This window comes from Ascaphus truei, chromosome 1 (genome assembly GCF_040206685.1).
Source record: "Ascaphus truei isolate aAscTru1 chromosome 1, aAscTru1.hap1, whole genome shotgun sequence".
NCBI classification, from domain to species: Eukaryota; Metazoa; Chordata; class Amphibia; order Anura; family Ascaphidae; genus Ascaphus; species Ascaphus truei.
This window is the reverse complement of record NC_134483.1, coordinates 517,399,780-517,409,250: the sequence shown is the minus strand read 5'-3', so window position 1 is coordinate 517,409,250 and position 9,471 is coordinate 517,399,780.

Below are 9,471 nucleotides of genomic sequence, written 5' to 3'. Positions count from 1 at the left end.
TCTTTCAAAACTGGAATGCAACAAGTCAATCCAAGGATTTTTAAATAGCTTAAGGATGTGCTGGCAACACCATTGACTGTACTCCAGTCACTATTAACAGGTGCAGTTCCAGATAACTGGAGAAGAACATGAGTAATTCCACTTTTCAAAAGTGGAAGTAGGGAAGAGGCAGGTAGTGGAAGTAGGGAAGAGGCAGGTACTGTAACTATATTGGGGACAGAAATGGAAACATTGCTAAAAGATAGAATTGTTGAATATTTAAAGTCCTGCAACGAACAAGATCCCAGGCAGCATGGGTTTACCAGGGGGGATCATGTCAGGCAAACAGTACAGATGTAGCTAGACTTACTGATCCCAGAGCTGCTGGAAGAAAAGCAAAAGTGTCACAGCTCAGGAGAGTAAAAGCTATGACTGCCTTCTGGGGGTGCGTTATTCTGAACCGGACACCCCAACTGAGTAATTTCCCATTACTGGGTGATGCTGCAGTCAGAATTACGTGGCATCAAGACGACAGCACAAATAGTTAGTATTGCTACATCTGTAATAGATTTTTAGGTCTGAGTAAGTCGTTTTTTTTTACTAAGGTTGTAGATAAGGGTGGAGAAGTAAATGAAGCTTACTTAGAATTTAGTACGGCTGTCATGATAATGTCATGAGCTATTACGTTTTTACTCAATCTGGTGCTTTAGGGGGTTAATGGGGTTACTGTTTCTCTTAAAAATACAGGATATTGGGTTTATGACAGGTCAAGACCCTTCCTGGGTCAGTGCAGATCTACAAAGAGGGCTTAATTGGGGGGGGGGGGGGGGGTATCACTGATGGTATACTAAAAGTACCATAGATGTTGTATTGCACTGATAGAATCTTGAGATAAGGGCATTTGTTTTGTAACGATGGGATTAAATTAGGGCTCTTCTGACATTTGTATAAACAAGACACTTTTAAAGGGACTTCCACAGCATCCCTGGAAAGGTTCTACAGAGTGCCAAGAGGCATGACTAACCCTATCGTTCAAAAGATAGGAAATATGGAATTCTGGACCTGACACGTACTCAGAATCTTAACGTTTAGATATTTGTAATCGTTTCAAGGAAACAAATGCAATTAGGCCAATCACTTGGCAATGAGGACAAACAAGGTAGCCAGGGGCAGATATCCATTTGTCACTCAAATTTAGGTGTAAGTATGTCAAAATTAGTTTAGTTTCATTCATCAAACTCACCTGAATCGATTGATATGACAGGGATGGTGTTCTGAATGAAGGGAAGTCAGAATAAAAAGCCTTACTTTTTCATTATATGTTATAGTTCATTAACACACACATTCCCAGCTAGCCCAAATTCTACACTACACCCACCACATCATGAATATATATTTATGTCAAAAAGAGTGCTACTGAGCGTGGCAAATGTATACAACAAAAGACAGGGGTGCCCAATGCTACATCCAATTGACAAAACATATAAAGTAATAAGTATAAAGTTTAAATATTTCAATAATAATAATATTTACTTGGTTATTTAGTTAAACCCTTTGGCCTAAGCGTCATAAGCCTGCATACCACATCAAGGTATAACCAGAATTAATGCAGGTCCTACACTACACTGTGAACCCTTCCCTTTACCTCTGTATACGTTATAGTTCAACAAGAGGTGTGTTTTGGGATCAGACACGTGAGTTCTCATCTATCCTACTGTATACCAGTGACCTCTCTGGGAAAAGCTTATGGCATGTGGTAAAGTATAGGACTTTCTATGTATGTTTTATCCTAGGAAATGTTCTGCATTTATTGTAACTGTATGTTCTTGTAATAACATTTTTCTGTGAAAAAGCACTGCATTTTTATATATATTAAAACAAAATGTAATAAGTAATGCTTTAGGACTGAATTAAATGTTGCACGCTTTGTAGAGAGTCTTTTTGTGGGTTAAGTGCATAGTTTTTCTATAATAATCAGGGACTTGAGATCCTGGGAGATATATATTAATTACATACAGCTGTAGCGGCCATTATTCGAATAAATCACGCGGTGTATAAATCGGAATACCCATATCATGGCGCGTGATTTTTTCCAACCGTACCGCCTTAGACGCGTGTTGACTCGGGTTTCTATCGGGTGCAGAAAATTGCATTTTAGCACAGGCTGCAATACCGTTGAGAAACTCTAGTGGGCGATCGTGAGTTGTTGTCTTAAACATCTAATAGCAATTCAACCTGTATTTATTGCCGTACGGTTCAGCAAGTGTGTGTGTTTAATTGTAATTTGAAGATTAACGTTACGAGTTCATACTGTATATTGTACATGGGAAAGAAGTCCTTTCTGAGGCTCCTTAGCCATACACAGATTAAAAAAATGATGACACATATACAGGATAATAAAGGGAAAAGAAGTAATACAAAAATACATTGTCACTTCTTCTTCCGAATGTAAAATATATATGTATTATTTATTAATCAATAGTTTTGCTAGGCTTGCTCTTCTTTTAATACTGTTTTTATTTTATGCGCATGCGTGTACTGTACATATGTTTCATTGGAATCTTGTTGAAACGCATATGCATGACATGCCTCAGGCGCATGCGTATATGTCTCATTGGAGCCTTGTTGAAACGCATATGCGTGTCATCACTTTTAGGCGCATGCATTATTGTCTCATTGGAACCTTGTACAAACGCATATGCGTGTCATCACATTTAGCCGCATGCGTGTATGACTTCTCATTCAATGTAAATTTCAAGTCTGAAAAAAACCACCCTTTTAATGTTTTGTTTCTCGACATGGGCTTGCATAACAATTTTTGCTATTCTTAGAATCAATCAGTAGCTTTTTAATTCTACACTAGTCATGTACACTATACTGTACTTTATGAGGTGGGTGGCATACTGTGATTTTTATTTGGGGGTGTGGGGTTCAAAACATTATGATGACCTGTTGAAAATATTTCTTTGAACTAATAATCCAGCATACAGCCCTCTCCCCCCCCCTACACACACGGCTAAAGTATTTCTACTTCTTATCAATACCTCCCCCAAAACCATTCATTTGTACTTGGAGGCTTTGTGGCTTAGTGTAATCTTCCCGAGCCCGGGTTCAAACGTGCATACGTACATGTGAAAAGCCTTTCTTGGGTCTTTGGCGAGAATCACTTCTCATTCAATGTAAATTTCAAGTCTGAAAAAAAAAAGAAAAAATACGTCTGCAGTGTGCACATTATGTCCAGTCCATACAGCAATTGTGCAAGGATACTGTAGGAATGTAAAAAAAAGCACACAGCTTCATGGGCGTCCGCAGAAATGTTTTCAGAGGGGGGCATAATTTTAACTAGACAGAGAGAGAGAGTGGGTGTGGGGGGTGTGTGGGTGACAGGATGGGTGACTGACACTTGGGTGGGTGACTGACTGACTCGTGTGTGACTGACACTTTTGTGACTGACTGACACTTGGGTGGGTGACTGACTGACTGACTGTGGGTTGGTGTCTCTATTCATTCACAGACAGACAGACAGACACAAACACACACACACCCTCCCTCTCAGATTCTCCCTCTCAGTCTCTTCCTCTCAGTCTCTTCCTCTCAGTCTCTTCCTCTCAGTCTCTTCCTCTCAGTCTCTTCCTCTCAGACTCTCTCAGACTCTCTCAGACTCTCTCAGACTCTCCCTCTCAGACTCTCCCTCTCAGACTCTCCCTCTCAGACTCTCCCTCTCAGACTCTCCCTCTCAGACTCTCTGAGACCCCCCCCCCTCAGACACTCTCTCCCCCTCAGACTCTCCCTCTCAGACTCTCCCTCTCAGACTCTCCCTCTCAGACTCTCCCTCTCAGACTCTCTCAGACTCCCCTCCTCTCAGATTCTCCCTCTCGATTCTCTCAGACTCTCTCAGACTCTCCCTTTCGATTCTCTCAGACTCTCCCTCTCAGACTCTCCCTCTCGACTCTCTCAGACTCTCCCTCTCAGACTCTCCCTCTCAGACTCTCCCTCTCAGACTCTCCCTCTCAGACTCTCCCTCTCAGACTCTCCCTCTCGATTCTCTCAGACTCTCCCTCTCAGACTCTCCCTCTCAGACTTCCCCCCCCTCAGACACTCTCTCCCCCTCAGCCTCTCTCAGCCTCTCTCCCCTTCAGACTCTCTCAGACTCTCTCCCCCTCAGTCTCTTTCCCCCTCAGACTCTCTCAGACTCTCTCCCCCTCAGACTCTCTCAGACTCCCCCCTCAGACTACCTCCCCTTCAGAATCCCTCTCTCACTCTAACACTCTCTCTCTCACTCTCAGACACTCTCTCTAACCCTCAGACACTCTCTCTCACTCTCAGACACTCTCACACACACACACACACACACACACACACACACACACACACACACACACACACACACACACACACACACACACACACACACACACACACACACACACACACACACACACCTTGTCTGGTGCCACTCTAATGCAGATAGTCCCTAGGTGGAGCCCCATCTCTTTCTTACCCCCTCTCTTCTTCATTCACTCTCCCCTCACCTCTCTCTTCCTCACTTGCTCTATTACACCCCCTGTCTCCTCACTCTCCCCCTCCATCAATTATCCCCCTCTGACTCAAACCCACTCCTTGAATCCACCCTCCTCACATTCATTCCTTCCCCCCCTGATCTCACACACACACTCTCACTCACACACACACACACTCACACACACTCACACACACACACACACACACACTCAGACACACACACACACACACACACACACAGACACAAACTCAGACACTCGCAACACGGGGGAATCGGAGCAGGGGGGGGAAACGGAACGGGGCGGTCGGAGCAGGGGGGAATTCAGAACGGGGGGGGGGGGGGGACCGGAGCAGGGGGGAATCTGAACGGGGGGAGGACCAGAGCGGGGGGGGGGAATCAGAATGGGGGGGAGGACCAGAGCAGGGGGAAGATTTTGGAACGGGGGGGATCGGAGCAGGGGGGGGAATCAGAGCAGGAGGACAAGGGGGAAGCGAGAGTGGCATGGAGCATTACTCACCTGACTTGCTCCATGCAGGAAAGGGCGGGCCTCGCTATGCAAGCTCAGATAGAGCTTGCGAGGGCCAAAAAAAAAAATCCTGGCAGCGTGCCAACACGCAACAGCCAATCAGGAGACAAGGGAGGTTTTTTTTTTTTTTGCAGAGACGCGCTCGCTTCCTTGCACATCGTGAGCGCGCTAAATCCTGTCACGCCAGTGCCCTCTGTCCCCTGCTGTTGGCGGCCCTGGATCCAGGGGGGGGCAAGTGCCCCACCTTGCCCCCTCCTGCGGACGCCCATGCACAGCTTTGAGTTTTAAAAGTTTTCATTTTGATGCGCCTAAATTTGATAACGTCTTCAAGGTCAAATTACAATGGACCACTGTGGTAGACTTGGTTTTTACATTATCTGGTTTCACACACCTGCAAATTGACATAGTATCGCTGACAGAACCCTACACATTACAATTCATTAATTTCTGCCACCTGGTGGATACGCAAAGAATTGCGCCCAAAGAAATCGGAAACCATTAAATTAAACAGATCAACCGCGGGTGCCTTGCGGCGTGAATGCGGCGTGAACACGAGAATGCTGAGTTAATACCGCGTGGAATACAGCAGAGCACACAACAACGGCTCCATGATTTATTTGAATAATGGCCGCTGCAGCTGTATTTTTGCATATTTCTTCGGTGGTGGTAGCGGATAGATATGATTCCAACTGAGCAAGGGGTTAATATCAACTCATTGAAAGTACCATGTGAAGGAGAAAAGTAAGTTGGCTAGAGTAGCCATGTATATTAACCCTGGTTGCTTATCGAAATCATGTGTTCACAAGTGTGTTGTTTGTGTCAGATGGTATATTGGGACGGATTGAAGGGAAATATTGTTAATTTGAGGGACCATTGCGATGGTGAAAAGTGGGCCAGCTAGAAAGCTGTGTATTAACCCTTGTCCCGTGTGCAGGTCATGTGCTCAAAGGTGTGCCATACGTAATAAAGGCCTTTGACACTGTTCCACATAGATGTGACCAACAAGTTGCAACGCTTGGGATTGGACTCTAAGGTTGTTGAATGGATAAGACATTGGTTGAAGGATTGGTAATAAAGAGTTATGGTAAAGGGCGTACATTCAGAGGAGGGGAAGGTGATCAGTGGTGTTCTTCAGTGATCTATACTGGAACTGGTGCACTTTAATATCTTTATTTGTGACATTACAAATGGTCGGCAAGAGAAAGTATGCTTTTTTGTAGATGACACAAAGATCTGCAACAGGGTTGACACTCCATGGGAGTAAACAAAATGATTAATGATATAAGTAGATTGGAGGAATGGTCAAGAGAATGGCCACTACAAGTCAAATAAATGCTAAAAAGTACAAAATGATACTGGGGTCACAAAAGTCTGAAGGCAGAATGCAGGATTATTCACACTATAATGTCAACTACTATAGAGGAAGAAATAAAACAGAGCAACTGGGAAAACCAGCAGGATGTTAGGTTGTATAGGGATAGGTATTAGCTGCAGAAAGGGTGAGGTGTAATTCCACTTTATTAATAATTGGTGAGAAGTCACCTAGAGTACTCTGTTTAGTTCTGGAGACCATATCTTCAGAAAAAAACATATAATGGGTATTGTACAAAGTAATGCCACCCAAATTGTGCATAGAGGATAAAAGGGAGAGAAGGATATGATTGAAATTTTAAAATTCATAATTGATTTCAACAAAATAGAGAAGCATATTTCAGAGAAAAAGAAGTGCTAGAGCAAGAGGTCATAGACTGAAGCTGGAAGATGGCAGGCTAAAGGGATATCTGAGAAAGTGATTCTTCATGGAATGGCTGATGGATTCATGGAGTAGCTTCCCAACATAAGTGGTATGGACTAATACAGTAAGGGAATTGAAAAATGCAAGGGTTAGGCATGTCTACCCAAAATACGAAATAGCGCCATGGATCAAATGGGGTCTTAGGTTTTACAACTGCTAGGAAAATGGGCAGATTGGTTGGGCCAAGTGGTTTTTACAGTATCTGCCATCAAATTCTATGTTCTATGTTTCATTTTGATGGTAATCCTTTGTTAGATTTGTATGTATACATATATAGGTCGGACTATTTAAGTTCTGGCACAGAGACACAGACACACATCTGATTTTGTGTACATGTGCAGACTATAACGCCCTAGCTATAGCTAAACTGATTGCAGTGTACCACAATACATTCCAGATAACCCTTTTGACCGATCACAGTGTCTGTCCATGAGTTGGAAACTACTTAAGTCTATCACACCTATGGAAGTACCAGCACTCACTCTCTGTTGGCTAAATGATCTACTGAATGTAAATGTCATAATGGTAAATGAATATAATGACACTATAAACAAACCGGAATTAAAGCAAATGTGTTTGCAAAAACAAATAAAGTGTCACACTGGGAAAAATGTCTCAAAGTGAGGGGTGGAGGGAAAGAAGGAGAAGGGGAAAAAACACATGAAACATTAGGAAAAAACATAAAATGGAGAAAAGAAAGTATGCTAGGGGTGCAACGTTTCGAGGGACTACCTCTTCATCTGGCCCATTCCCCCTGGTCCCAAAGGGTCCCAAAGGTACTTTCCTAAGCCTTCCCTCCCCTATCAAAAGTCTAGCCAAACACCACAGAAATCTGCTAACAGTCATATAATATGGGCTGGAAAGAGCTCGCATAAAGGCACCAAGAATCCAAAATAGTAATTGAAAAGGCAATCAAACCCTCTGTCCTCTGCTCCTCGTGCTCTGTGGAGTGCTGGGGACTGAAGTAGCTGTATACACTGATATAAATAGTAGACCGGGCTGCCGCTCCGCAGTGTAGTGCTGGTGACGTCACCAAACGGAACCTCTCAAAGTGCAGGCTTACTGCTGTCGACGTGGCACTTCCTCACTGCGCATGCGTCATCTGTCCTCCTCCACTGCTCGTGAGGACCGTCCCTGCGCATGCGCGAGGTCCCGATCGCCCTGCCCATGGTTACAGCTGTTAGTGCAGATAAACAGTGATCCAGGAGAGCGCAGAAGTTGCGTTCCTTGTGGTCATAGCAACAGCTCAAGCTGAGGTAATAAAGGCTCCTATAGTCACTTATGAGAAAACAAATGTGAAAAACAAAGCAAAATTAGTGATGATACAGCAGTGAGCCCCTAGGTATGACCCTGTGTAACTAAATGAGACCAGACAGCCCCCCTTGAGACCTGATAAAAGGGTTAAAAATAAGCCTAAAACTTACACATGAATAAACATTAACATATATACACCTTAGGTGAAATACCAAGGACTGAAAAGTCAAAGGTCACTGTAAAATTAGAGGCAAAATTTTGCCAAGGACTTACGTGGATAGAGGTAGAAACGACTAAGGTGTCAGGACGGATCACTCACAAGCTTCTCGCCCCGACGACACCGAACTCATACTTCAAGATCTGAAGAGCATTTGTCGCCCTGTGATATGCTGATGGTCCAGGTCTGGTGGGGAGAATGTCCTGCGGAACCTATGAGGGTTAGTCGGATGGACACTAGACACACTACAAAGTGTGTGTTCTAATCCATAGTGTTCACAAATAACAACTAAAGTCTAATTCCTTATTAATGCCTCTGGGGCTTACCGTATCCAAACGCCTTATCCATTGCGTTTCTTTCTGTAATAAAGTCCTATGTAGGTCCCCTCCGCGCCTCTTTCTCCCCACACCATTGATGACCTGGTACTTCAGCTGGCTAGCATTATGCCCAGGTTGTGTGAAGTGATGGGCGACCGGCGTGTCAGGATCAACCCTGCAGATGTTGTCGAATCCTACCCTTCACCTGTTGCGTCGTTTCACCCACATAACCAAGTCCACACGGGCATTTAATGAGATGCACTATATTCTTAGACATGCATGTGTAAAAATTCTTAATATGATATACATGTCCGGTATGGGGATATTGAAACGTGGGACCCTCTTGCACACCGCTACATTGACTACAGCTTAAACACCTACAGTATAGCAACCCAATTTGGGGGAACCCAGGAAGGTCTGTCTTATCTCAGTCCCCCATATGTCTGCCCTCACAAGTCTATCTCTTATATTACGACCGCTTTTGTAAGAATATAAGGGTTTGAATGTGAAGACAGAAGATAGGAGGGAGTCATTCTGTAGTAATGGCCAATGCCTCAGTATGATGTTTTTTGTTTTACCCGAATGGGTGTTGAAGGTAGACACAAAAGGTATAGAGAACTGTTTCCTAGGGCGATCACCCTGTACTGTACTACTTAAGTCTATGTAACAACATTTTATGTGTTTACCACTTTGTAGCTATATATATATATACAGTGTTCGACAAATCACCCAAAAATCTACTCGCCCAACCAAAAAATCTACTCGCCACCTAGTCCCGCCCCATACGCCGCCCCCAACCCTGCCCCTAGTCCCGCCCCCAACCCTGCCCCTAGTCCCGCCCCCAACCCTGCCCCTAGTCCC